Here is a 13,213-nt window from a genome sequence, read left to right as displayed (position 1 = left end):
AGCTTTTTAGTAATGTTGGACATCTTATACCCCAACAGTGGAGTTACGGAACTGGAGAGGGACGTTCTTTTGGAACTGAAACCATGAGAACATTACGTGAAAGTCAATAAAAATCCATCAGATTGTAAAAAACGGATTAATGACCTCACAAAATGAAAATGAGGGTACAACTGAGAATTGGAAACATATGTTTGATATAAACAATCACCTGGTTAACCTCTGACCAAACAGGAAACTATCAGGGGCGCGATTTTAATGGCCTCGCCATGCCCGACTTGGTGTCTTGACTTGTTAAATCTTGTGAGAGGCATCACGTGAGATTTGTGGTGCTTGAAACACCTTTGAGATTCAATCAAACCTTGTGAAACGTCACGATCTGGATCTTGCGCTCACTGGGCAAGAATCTGCATATTTAATTTAGCCATTTGTTATTGGAGATGTTGGCAGACTTGAAAGCGGACAAGTATCCAGGTCCAGATGAATTCTGTCCCAGATGCTGTGGGAAGCAAAGAAGGAGATTGCAGGGACTTTGACTCTCTGGCCGTGGGGGAGGTGCCTGAGGACTGGATAACAGCTAATGTGGTCCCACTATTTAATAAAGGTTGTAGAGATCAGCCAGGTATCTATAGACCAGTGAGTCTCACGTCAGTGGTATAGAATCCCTACAATGAGGAAGGAGGTCATTCAGCCCATAGAGTCTGCATCGACCCTTTGAAAGACCACCCTACCTAAGCCCAATCCCCCATCCTATTCCTGCAACCCCACCCTAAGGGGCAATTTAGCATGGCCAATCCACGTAACCTGCACATCTTTGGACTATGGGAGGAAACTGGAGCATCCGGAGGAAACCCACGCAGACATGGGGAGAAAGTGCAAACTCAACAGAGCCAGTCACCCGAGGCTGGAATGGAACCGGGGTCCCTGGCGATATGAGGCAGCAGTGCTAACCACTGTCCCAATGTGCTGTGATGCGTGTGTAGAGAAACTATTGGAGGAAATTCTGAAGGAGAGAATCTGTCTCCACTTGGAGAAGCAAGTTTTGATCAGGAATAGTTAGCATGGATTTGTCAGAGGCAGGTCATGCCTAAAAAATTTGATTTTAATTTTTGAGCACATGACCAAATGTATAGATTAGGGGTAGTGCAGTTGATGTAGTTTACATGGATTTCAGCAAAGCATTTGACAAGGGCCCACAAAGGAGATCTATAAAGAAGGCAAATGCATGTGGGATACAGGGTAACTTGATAAGGTGGATTCAAAATTGGCTTCGCTACAGGAGACAGGAGAGTGATGACAGACGCTGCTTTAGTGACTGGAAGCCAGTGTCCAGTGGTGAACCACAAGGATTTGTACTGTGGGGGGTACGGTCAGTACATTTGTGGATGACACAAATATTGGCCTGGTGATTAACAGTGAGGGTGAGTGTCATACGTTACAGGAGGACAAATGGGCAAAAAAGTGACAGATGGAATTTAACCCCAAGGAGTGTGAGGTAATACACTTCGGAAGGAGTAATTTGACAAGGAAGTATTCAATGAATGGCCTGAACCCCACCCCCCTATCAAACGCCATAATCAGTTTTCCAGTGAGTTGGAAAGGGCCTTGGGGATGTAGACCGAGATGGATCTAAACAGGAAGAAGAACATGGGCAATGTGTTCATTTTGATCAGCTGCACCCTCGCCGCCAGGGCGAGTGGGAGTGGGTTCCATCTCTGCAGGTCCTTTATAACTTCCTCTGTCAGGATGGGCAGGTTCCACTTGTGAACCCCCGCCCAATCGTGAGCGATTTGGATCCCCAGGTAGCGGAATTTGTGCCTGGCCTGTTTAAACGGCAGCCCCTGCAGCTCTACCCCTCTCCCTTATGGGTTCACTTGGATGATCTCACTTTTGCTCAAGTTACGTTAGTAGCTCGAGAAGGTTCCAAACTCTTTCAAGAGCGCCATGCTGCTTCGCGGGTCCAAGATGTAGAGGAGCAGGTCATTTGCATGGAGCGAGAATCTGTGTTCTGTCTCCTCTCCGGATCCCTTTCCAATTCTTTGCTGCCCTGAGCGTCATCACTAATGGCTCGATCGCTAGGACGAACAGCAGCGGGGATAACGGGCATCCCTACGTTGTGCCTCTATGCAGCTGGAAGTACCTAGAACTGGTGGTATTTATCCGTATGCTCGCCGTGGGAGCTCTGTACAGGAGTTCCACCCAGGCAGTGAACCCTGTTCCAAGCCCGAACCGCTCGAGTATCTCTATGAGATACTTCCATTCGACTCTGTTGAAGGCCTTTTCAGCGTCCAGGGAGATGATCATCTCAGGTGTTCTCTTCCCGGATGGGGTCGTGATCACTTTCAGCTTGCGCCTGATGTTTGGTGTTCGCTGTTTACCCTTGACAAAGCCCATCTGGTCTTCTGCAACCACATCCGGGATTGATGTCCTCCAGCCTTTTGTCTCGGATCTTGGCCAGTATTTTTGCGTCTGCATTTCGCAGCGAGATGGGTCTGTAGGAGCTGCATTGTGTTGGGTCCTTGTCTTTTTTAGGTACCAGCGTGATTGAGGCTTCTGTTAGCGTAGGTGACAGTGTGCCACTCGCCAGCGAGTCTGTGAACATCTCCCGCAGGTGCGGGGTAAGTACTGTCGTAAACCTTTTGTCCAGGTCCACCGGGAAACCATCTGGTCCTGGCGCCTTCCCCCACTGCATGGAGCTAATGTTCTTCATGACCTCTCTCAATTCTAGCAGTGCTTCCAAGCCCTGTTTCCTGTTCTTCCCCACAACTCGCATATCGAGTCCATCAAGGAACTGTTTCATCCCTGAGACATTTACTGGGGGCTCCAAGGTGTACAGCCCATCATAGAAGGTCTTGAACGCTTTGTTGACCTTGTCCGGTTCTGCTATTAATTTACCTCTGCTGTCCCTGATCTGTGCGATTTCCCTCGTGGCTGCCTGCTTTCTCAGCTGGTGAGCCAGCAGGCAGCTGGCCTTGTCTCCGGGCTCGTACAGGGTCCCCCATGCCTGGCGGAGTTGATGCACTGCTTTCCTTGTGGAGAGCTAGTCAAAGTCCATCTGTAGCTTTTTCCTCTCCGCCAGGAGCTCTATGGTTGGGGCCTCGAATAACGCCAGTCCACTTCCAATATGGAGTCGACTAGCTGTTGCCGAGCCACCCTCTCCTCCCTGTCTCTTTGCGCTTTATAAGCGATAATTTCACCCCTGATCACAGCCTTCAGCGCCTCCCAGAACGTGGAGGGTGAGGCCTTTCCGTTCTGGTTATTTGTAATATACTTGCCTGTGGCCTGTGATATTTTCTCGCAAAATATCTTGTCGGACAGGAGGGCCGAGTCCAACCTCCAATGGGGACATTGGGCCCGGCCCGTCTCCAACCTCTCATCCATGGAGCATGATCGGAGATTACGATTGCAGAGCATTTCGCCCTTACTAGCCCTGGAAGTGCCGATTTCCCCACTACAAAGAAGATGCTCCGTGAATAGATGTCATGTACTTGGGAGAAGAAGGAGAACTCCTTCTGCCCTGGGTGGGTGAATCGCCATGGGTCCACTGACCCAATCTGCTCCATGAATAGGCTGAGTTCCTTCGACTTGTAGGAGGTTTTTGGGTTCGACCTGTCCGTCCGTGGGTCCTGTACACAGTTAAAGTCCCCCCCCCCCATGATCAGTCGGTGTGAGTTTATGTCGGGGATTTACACCATGGTCTTTTTTATAAACTCCGTGTTGCCCCAGTTGGGAGTGTGCATGTTAACGAGGACTACCAGTGCCCCGTCTGGGACACTGCTGATAATGACGTACCGTCCCCCTGGGTCCGTAACTGTCTTTGTTGCCGTGAACATCGTCCTCTTATTTCTTAACAAAATGGCTACCCTACCCCCTTGCCCTCGTCCCGTAACAGGAATCGTAGGTCTGTCCCATCCAGCCAAGTGTGGCCAGTTGTAGCCAGTTTACTGCCCTCCATCTTTCTTCACTTATTTCTCCCCCCCCCCCCCCCTTCCATCTCTTTCCCCCCCCCCCCCCGCCGCATCTCCACACCAGGAGGTGCCTTTCCCCTTGCGGGAGACAAGCCGCGGCCTCTTTCTTCTTCATGAATCCCGGTGCTAGCTGCCTTGCTAGTGTGATGGCTCCACGACCGGGGAATGTTGCATATCCTCCCGCTGCCCGATCTCTGGGCTCCCTGACCGCCATATTCCCCACCTTCCCCTGTGCTCAGCTGTACTTGCACATCTTTCCCTCTTTTGTCTCCAAAACAAGGCAGTGTTCACCCACGTAAAGCAGTCGCTGTGGCAATGGTCTACTGTTGGCTGCACAGACTGTAAAAGGGAGAGTACATTTTTTGTTAAAACATTGCGTTATAAGAGTCTCATTCTGCGGGCTCTTCACCGCTGTCCCTGCTGCCACTTCTCCAGTGCGTTCTTTGCTCCGAACTTGTCAGTGTCCGCCGGGACCGTGAAAAAGTGCTCTCTGCCTTGATACGTGACCCAGAGCTTGGCTGGGTACAGCATTCCGAATCTCACACTGTTTCTGTACAGCGTGGCCTAAGATTTGTTAAAGTCGGCCTGGTGCCTCACCAGGTCAGCCTCAATATCCTGATAGATCTGGATCTTGTGACCTATCCAGCTTCAGTTTTTGGACTGCCTGGTCCAGCGCAGGATTCTTCCCCGGTGCGTTTTTGCAATTATCACCCTCAGCTGTTCCCCAGTGTTGGATTTTGGTTGGAGCGACTGGTGCACTCTGTCGATTTCTGGTGGGTTGGGGAAGCTATCCCTCCCCACCAGGTTACCCAGCATTTGGGCCACATCGTCTGAGGGGTTCCTACCTTCGATCCCTTCCGATAGGTCTCCGATTTGCAGGTTCTGCCACCTTGACCGGTTCTCCTGTTCCTTAACCTTTCTTCCAAGGTTGCCTTGTGTCACAACCAGCCCTGCCACGTCCTTTTCCAGGCGACGATCCGGTCGTTTTGGTCCATTGCAGCCCTCTCCAGATCTTTAATTGTTGCCTCCTGGGCCTCCAGTTGTGTTTTGGCTTTGCCCATGGCCATCTGCATGGCCGTCAGAGCTTCATCCAACGCACACTTCACTGCAGCCGGTATGTCCGATTTTGTTTCTTCTCTGTGTTCCTTCAACTCTCTTGAGAGGAACATCCTCCATCCATCCCCCAGTGTGAGGGGGACTTTTCATGCGGCAGGTCGGCTCCTCTTGCTCTATCAAAGTCTGAGTTGTTTTGTTAGTGGTGGGGAGGTGAATTGTATCGTTTACGGCCGTTTTTTGGGCAAAAAGTGCCAATTTTTCAGCTTCGTGGGAGTAGAGCCACTTGATGTACGACTTCTCAGCACATCCCCGTCACCAGAAGTCATTTCCAAGGAGTGAACCATAAGATCATAAGATGTACGAGCAGAAGTAGGCCATTCGGCCTATTGATTCTGCTCTGCCATTCAATGAGATCATGACTGATCTGAAATGATAATCCTCAACTCTACTTACCCGCCTTATCCCCATAACCCTTGATTCCCTTACTGATTAAAAGCTATCTATCTCAGCCTTGAACATACTTAATGGCTCAGCCTCTACAGCTGTCTGCTGTAAAGAATTCAACAGATTCTCTACCCTCTGGGAGAAGCAATTCCTCCTCATCTCTTTCTTAAATGGATAACCCCTTTCCATGAGATTATGCTGTCTGGCCCTAGACTCTCCCACAAGGTGAAACAACCTCTCAGCATCTACTCTGTTAACGCCCTTCAGAATCCTGCATGTCTCAATAAGGTCACCACTCATTCTTCTAAACTCCAATGAGTACATAGAGGCCCAACCTACTCAATCTCTCCTGACAAGAAAATCCCTCCATACCCGGGATCAACCATATTGAAAGAAATGCCTGTTTGACATCTTTGTCCTCATTCCCAGTTCTATTGGAACTAAGGTGTCCTAAGTCTGAACTAAGTCTAGTCCTGGTTTCCTCATATATGAGATCTGGCACGGTTTACATCAGGTTGTATAGACTAAATTGCGTTATTCGCATGCCATCTTTTGATTTATAAAGGCAGTTTTCCCTTTTTCTCATTTTAAATATCAGTATTTTAATGTTCCACATTGTTCATTGCCACAATTTGGGATTACTTTTGTCCTCACTCGGCTCTTGTTTTCTGTTAAACCTAAATGTGGTGAGTGGTTTGTAGCTTTATGTGGTCTGTCAGGCTGGGGAGCTTTATTAAAAATATTTCGTTCAGCTGGAAAACTCCTGTTTGTTTCTATATTTATGTACAGACTTACAATGTAACTCAGGAGCTTCTGTGCGAAGGAGCTCTAATCTATGAGTCATTGAAACATGTACAACCATGTTAGGAGGTGCATTAGGTTTGGGAAAAATATACCTGAAATATGAAGTAAATGTGAACTAAACTGTTCATGAGCAGAATTCTTGCTCATGCAAAAAGAGAAAGTAGGCATCTTGGATAAAGAATTGGCTGAATGACAGGAAAAGGAGAGTGGTGATAAATATTTGTTTTTCAGATTAGAGGAAGGTTTGTAGTTCCTCAGGGGTCAGTGTTGGGACCCTTGCTCTTCCTGATGTGTATTAATAACCTAGACTGGTGGTGTTGCATGGTTTCAAAATTTTGAGTAGATAAGAAGATTGGAAACATTGTCAGCTGTGATGAGGATAGTCTTGAACTTCAAAAGGACATAGGCATGTTGGTGGATTAAGCAGACGAGTGGAAAATGAAACTCAGTGTATAAAATTGTGAGCTGATTCATTGGAGAGACAGCATAAAATAAAGGAAGAAACTCGAAAAGAGGTGCAGGAACAGAGGGACCTCAGTGTATACCTACATGAGTCATTGAAGATGGCAGGGCATGACTTCCGGGTGCGGCGATGACCAGCTGAGTCGCACGTTTCGGCAGCTCCCAGTGAAACGGACTTTTGGGCTCTTGAAGCCCCAACGGCAATTTTGACGGCTAAAAACACTGTGCGGTAAACCAGAAGGGAATCCCCCCTGGATACGGATGAAAAAAGGAGGAGAAAGTGGCCGGATTGCAGTGGATCCTTTAGAACAGCGGCAAGGAAGGCAAGCAAAAACCAAGATGGCGTCGGAAGGTGGCAGTTTAACATGGGGCCCTGAACAACAAGAGTTCTTGAAATGCTGTGTGGAAGAGCTCAAAAAGGAAATGAAGAAAGAGCTGTTGGCCCCGATACTACAGGCGATCGAAGGGCTAAAGGAGGAACAAAAGACCCAGGAGCGGGAGCTTCGGGTCGTGAAGGCAAAGGCAGCCGAGAATGAGGACGACATACAGGGCCTGGTGGTGAAGACGGAGATGCATGAGGCACATCAGAAACGATGTGTGGAAAGGTTGGAGGCACTGGAGAACGACGCAAGGAGGAACAACTTGAGGATTCTTGGTCTTCCTGAAGGTGCGGAGGGAGCGGACGTCGGGGCATATGTGAGCACGATGCTGCACTCGTTAATGGGAGCGGAGGCCCCGGCGGGTCCGTTGGAGGTGGAGGGAGCATACCGCGTGATGGCGCGAGGACCGAGAGCAGGAGAAATTCCCAGAGCCATAGTGGTGAGATTCCTCCGTTTTAAGGATAGAGAAATGGTCCTTAGATGGGCAAAGAAAACTCGGAGCAGTAAATGGGAGAACGCGGTGATCCGCATTTATCAAGACTGGAGTGCGGAGGTGGCGAGAAGGAGGACGAGCTTTAATCGGGCCAAGGCGGTGCTTCATAAAAAGAAGATAAAATTTGGAATGCTGCAACCGGCAAGACTGTGGGTCACATATCGAGGGAGGCACCACTACTTTGAGACGGCGGATGAAGCGTGGACTTGTATTGTGGAAGAAAAACTGGAATGAGCGGGTTATTAAAAAGAACGTTTGAACAAAGTGTTGGGGCGAATGTGGGGGGCGAAGAGGGGGGTTAAAAAGGGGGGAAAGGGGAGTTTTATGTACTAATCCTGCGATGTGGTAACTTTTCTCTCTTCCACAGGTGGTGATGGGGGGAGGAGGGGAGGTGGAGGAGATGGGGCGTTGGCCATTGGGGGCGGGGCCCAGGGAGAAGCGCGGGCTTGGTTCCCGCGCTATGATAATCATGGCGGGAATAGAGAAGCAGGAAGGAGGGGGCGTCGCACGGTGCGAGCCGAGGTCACGGGGGGAAGCCGAGGTCACGGGGGGAAGCCGAGGTCGGCCAGAGTTTGCTGACTTCTGGGAGCAACATGGGGGGAGTAATTACGCTAGCGGGGGATCTAGCGGGGGGGGGGGTGGGAGGGGGGAATTACTGGGTTGCTGCTGCTGGGGAGAGGGGGGAGCTGGTATGGGAGGGGATGGGCGGGGGGGGCACCGCCTGGGGGAGATACAGCTGCGTGGGAACCGGGTGAGGAGCTGGAAAAGGGGATGGCTAATCGACAAGGGGGGGGGTAGGAAGCCCCCCAACCCGGCTGATCACGTGGAACGTGAGAGGGCTGAACGGGCCGATAAAGAGGGCACGGGTACTCGCACACCTTAAGAAACTGAAGGCAGATGTGGTTATGTTACAGGAAACGCACCTGAAACTGATAGACCAGGTTAGGCTACGCAAAGGATGGGTGGGGCAGGTGTTCCATTCGGGGCTAGATGCGAAAAACAGGGGGGTGGCTATATTAGTGGGGAAGCGGGTAATGTTCGAGGCAAAGACTATAGTGGTGGATAACGGGGGCAGATACGTGATGGTGAGTGGCAAACTACAGGGGGAGACGGTGGTTTTGGTAAACGTATATGCCCCGAACTGGGATGATGCCAATTTTATGAGGCGGATGCTAGGACGCATTCCGGACCTAGAGATGGGAAAGCTGATAATGGGCGGAGATTTTAATACGGTGTTGGAACCAGGGCTGGATAGATCGAAGTCCAGGACTGGAAGGAGGCCGGCAGCAGCCAAGGTACTTAAAGATTTTATGGAGCAGATGGGAGGTGTAGACCCGTGGAGATTTAGCAGACCCAGGAGTAAGGAGTTCTCGTTTTTCTCCTATGTCCATAAAGTCTACTCGCGAATAGACTTTTTTGTGCTGGGAAGGGCGTTGATCCCGAAGGTGAGGGGAACGGAGTATACGGCTATAGCCATTTCGGATCACGCTCCACACTAGGTAGACTTGGAGATAGGGGAGGAAACAGGAGGGCACCCACCCTGGAGAATGGACATGGGAATAATGGCAGATGAGGCGGGGTGTCTAAGGGTGAGGGGGTGCATTGAAAAGTACTTGGAACTCAATGATAATGGGGAGGTCCAGGTGGGAGTGGTCTGGGAGGCGCTGAAGGTGGTGGTTAGAGGGGAGCTGATATCAATAAGGGCACATAAAGGGAAGCAGGAGAGTAAGGAACGGGAGCGGTTGCTGCAAGAACTTTTGAGGGTGGACAGACAATATGCGGAAGCACCGGAGGAGGGACTGTACAGGGAAAGGCAAAGGCTACATGTAGAATTTGACTTGCTGACTACGGGCACTGCAGAGGCACAATGGAGGAAGGCACAGGGTGTACAGTACGAATATGGGGAGAAGGCGAGCAGGTTGCTGGCACACCAATTGAGGAAAAGGGGAGCAGCGAGGGAAATAGGGGGAGTGAGGGATGAGGAAGGAGAGATGGAGCGGGGAGCGGAGAGAGTGAATGGAGTGTTCAAGACATTTTATAAAAAATTATATGAAGCTCAACCCCCGGGTGGGAGGGAGAGAATGATGGGCTTTTTGGATCGGCTGGAATTTCCCAAGGTGGAAGAGCAGGAAAGGGTGGGACTGGGAGCACAGATCGAGGTAGAAGAAGTGGTGAAAGGAATTAGGAGCATGCAGGTGGGAAAGGCCCCGGGACCGGATGGATTCCCAGTCGAATTCTATAGAAAATATGTGGACTTGCTCGCCCCGGTATTGACGAGGACCTTTAATGAGGCAAAGGAAAGGGGACAACTGCCCCCGACTATGTCTGAAGCAACGATATCGCTTCTCTTAAAGAAGGAAAAGGACCCGCTACAATGCGGGTCCTAAAGACCTATTTCCCTCCTAAATGTAGATGCCAAGATCCTGGCCAAGGTAATGGCAATGAAAATAGAGGAATGTGTCCCGGGGGTGGTCCACGAGGACCAAACTGGGTTTGTGAAGGGGAGACAGCTGAACACGAATATACGGAGGCTGTTAGGGGTAATGATGATGCCCCCACCAGAGGGGGAAACGGAGATAGTCGTGGCGATGGATGCCGAGAAAGCATTTGATAGAGTGGAGTGGGATTATTTGTGGGAGGTGTTGAGGAGATCTGGTTTTGGAGAGGGGTATGTTAGATGGGTGCAGCTGTTGTATAGGGCCCCGATGGCGAGCGTGGTCACGAATGGACGGGGATCTGCATATTTTCGGCTCCATAGAGGGACAAGGCAGGGATGCCCTCTGTCCCCATTATTGTTTGCACTGGCGATTGAGCCCCTGGCGATAGCGTTGAGGTGTTCCAAGAAGTGGAGGGGAGTACTTAGAGGAGGAGAAGAACACCGGGTATCTTTGTATGCGGACGATTTGTTACTATATGTCGCAGACCCGGCGGAGGGGATGCCAGAAATAATGCGGATACTTGGGGAGTTTGGGGATTTTTCAGGGTATAAATTGAACATGGGGAAAAGTGAGTTGTTTGTGGTGCATCCAGGGGAGCAGAGTAGAGAAATAGAGGACCTACCGTTGAGGAAGGTAATAAGGGACTTCCGTTACCTGGGGATCCAGATAGCCAAGAATTGGGGCACATTGCATAGGTTAAATTTAACGCGGTTGGTGGAACAAATGGAGGAGGATTTCAAGAGATGGGATATGGTATCCCTGTCACTGGCTGGGAGGGTGCAGGCGGTTAAGATGGTGGTCCTCCCGAGATTCCTCTTTGTGTTTCAGTGCCTCCCGGTGATCACGAAGGCTTTTTTTAAAAGGATTGAAAAGAGCATCATGGGTTTTGTGTGGGCCGGGAAGACCCCGAGAGTGAGGAAGGGATTCTTACAGCGTAGCAGGGATAGGGGGGGGGGGGCTGGCACTACCGAGCCTAAGTGAGTATTATTGGGCCGCTAATATTTCAATGGTGAGTAAGTGGATGGGAGACGAGGAGGGAGCGGCGTGGAAGAGATTAGAGAGGGCGTCCTGTAGGGAGACTAGCCGACAGGCTATGGTGACAGCCCCATTGCCGTTCTCACCGAGGAACTACACCACAAGCCCGGTGGTGGTGGCTACACTGAAGATTTGGGGACAGTGGAGACGGCATAGGGGAAAGACTGGAGCCTTCGGGGGGTCCCCGATAAGAAACAACCATAGGTTTGCCCCGGGGGGAATGGATGGGGGATATGGAATGTGGCAAAGAGCAGGAATAACGCAACTGAAAGATCTGTTTGTGGATGGGAAGTTCGCGAGTCTGGGAGCGCTGACCGAGAAATGTGGGTTGCCCCAAGGGAATGCATTCAGGTATATGCAACTGAGGGCTTTTGCGAGGCAACAGGTGAGGGAATTCCTGCAGCTCCCGACACAAGAGGTGCAGGACAGAGTGATCTCAAAGACATGGGTGGGGGATGGTAAGGTGTCAGATATATATAGGGAAATGAGGGACGAAGGGGAGACTATGGTAGATGAACTAAAAGGGAAATGGGAAGAAGAGCTGGGGAGGAGATCGAGGAGGGGCTGTGGGCAGATGCCCTAAGCAGGGTAAACCCGTCGTCCTCGTGTGCCAGGCTAAGCCTGATTCAGTTTAAGGTATTACACAGGGCGCATATGACTGGAGCACGGCTCAGTAAATTTTTTGGGGTGGAGGATAGGTGTGCGAGGTGCTCGAGAAGCCCAGCGAATCATACCCATATGTTTTGGTCATGCCCGGCACTACAGGGGTTTTGGATGGGGGTGACAAAGGTGCTTTCAAAAGTAGTGGGGGTCCGGGTCGAACCAAGCTGGGGGTTGGCTATATTTGGGGTTGCACAAGAGCCGGGAGTGCAGGAGGCGAGAGAGGCCGATGTTTTGGCCTTTGCGTCCCTAGTAGCCCGGCGCAGGATATTAGTAATGTGGAAAGAAGCCAAGCCCCCGGGGGTGGAGACCTGGATAAATGACATGGCAGGGTTTATAAAGTTAGAGCGGATTAAGTTCGTTCTAAGGGGGTCGGCTCAAGGGTTCACCAGGCGGTGGCAACCGTTCGTCGAATACCTTGCAGAAAGATAGATGGAATGGAAAAAAGAAGGCAGCAGCAGCAGCCCAGGAGGGGTGGGGGGGTGGGAGGGGGGGAGGCGGGGGGGAGGAGGAACCAGAAGGACTCTCAGGGTTGTTAATATATACTGTATAATATGTATAGGTCGTTGCTACAGATAATTATATATTGGACTGTTAAATTATATTTTTGGAGAGTGTTACTTGTGATAAGGCAGTTGCCAATTAGGGTTAGTTTTCATTTTTGTTATTTATTATTTATTCATTTTCTGTTTATAAAATAGGTCATTGTTATTTGTGTTGTTATAATATTGTGTAAAGGATGCACAATGTCCTGTGTTGGTTGACCAAAAATTTTCAATAAAATATTTTATTTAAAAAAAAAAGAAGATTGCAGGGCATGTTAAGTGAGCAATTAATAAACCATATAGTATCTTAGGCTTTATTATTGGGGCATTGAGTACAAGAGTAAGTAGGTCATGCTGAACTTGTATAAAACACTAGTTTGGCCTCATCTGAAATATTGTTTGTATTTCTTGTATTTCATACTTTAGAAAGGATGTGAAGGCATTGGAGCGAGTTTAGAGGAGATTCACAAGAATGATTCCAGCGATAAACAACTGTAGCTCTGAGGATATTGGAGATGTTGGGACTGTTTCTTGGGTGGTGAGGGGGAATGGCTAAAAGGAGTGCTCCGGTTTACTCCCACAGTCCAAAGATGGGTGCTCCGGTTTCCTCCCACAGTTCAAAGACATGCAGGTTAGGTGGATTGGCCATGATAAATTGCCCTTAGAGACCAAAAAGGTTAGGAGGGGTTATTGGGTTACGGGGATAGGGTGGAAGTGAGGGCTTAAGTGGGTCGGTGCAGACTCGATGGGCTGAATGGCCTCCTTCTGTACTGTATGTTCTATGCTCTGTATTCAAGATCCAGAGGGGTATGGACAGGGTAAATAGTGAGAGATTATTCCCACTTGAGAGCATCAAGAACTAGAAGGAACAGATTCAAAATACTGTGAAGGAGTAGAAATGATGCGAGGAAAAATGTTTTCACCCAGATGG

The 13,213-nt window shown here is 49.8% G+C and overlaps 1 protein-coding gene across 6 annotated transcripts in view; it reads left to right on the top strand.

Annotated features, from left to right (window-relative positions):
- Nucleotides 1-13,213, top strand: part of LOC140425027 (thiamine pyrophosphokinase 1-like) — a 555,937-nt gene that overhangs the window by 247,383 nt on the left and 295,341 nt on the right. The window lies entirely within an intron of this gene.

Source organism: Scyliorhinus torazame, chromosome 6 (assembly GCF_047496885.1).
Source record: "Scyliorhinus torazame isolate Kashiwa2021f chromosome 6, sScyTor2.1, whole genome shotgun sequence".
Taxonomy (NCBI): domain Eukaryota; kingdom Metazoa; phylum Chordata; class Chondrichthyes; order Carcharhiniformes; family Scyliorhinidae; genus Scyliorhinus; species Scyliorhinus torazame.
This window is presented reverse-complemented; position numbering and strand designations above follow the sequence as displayed.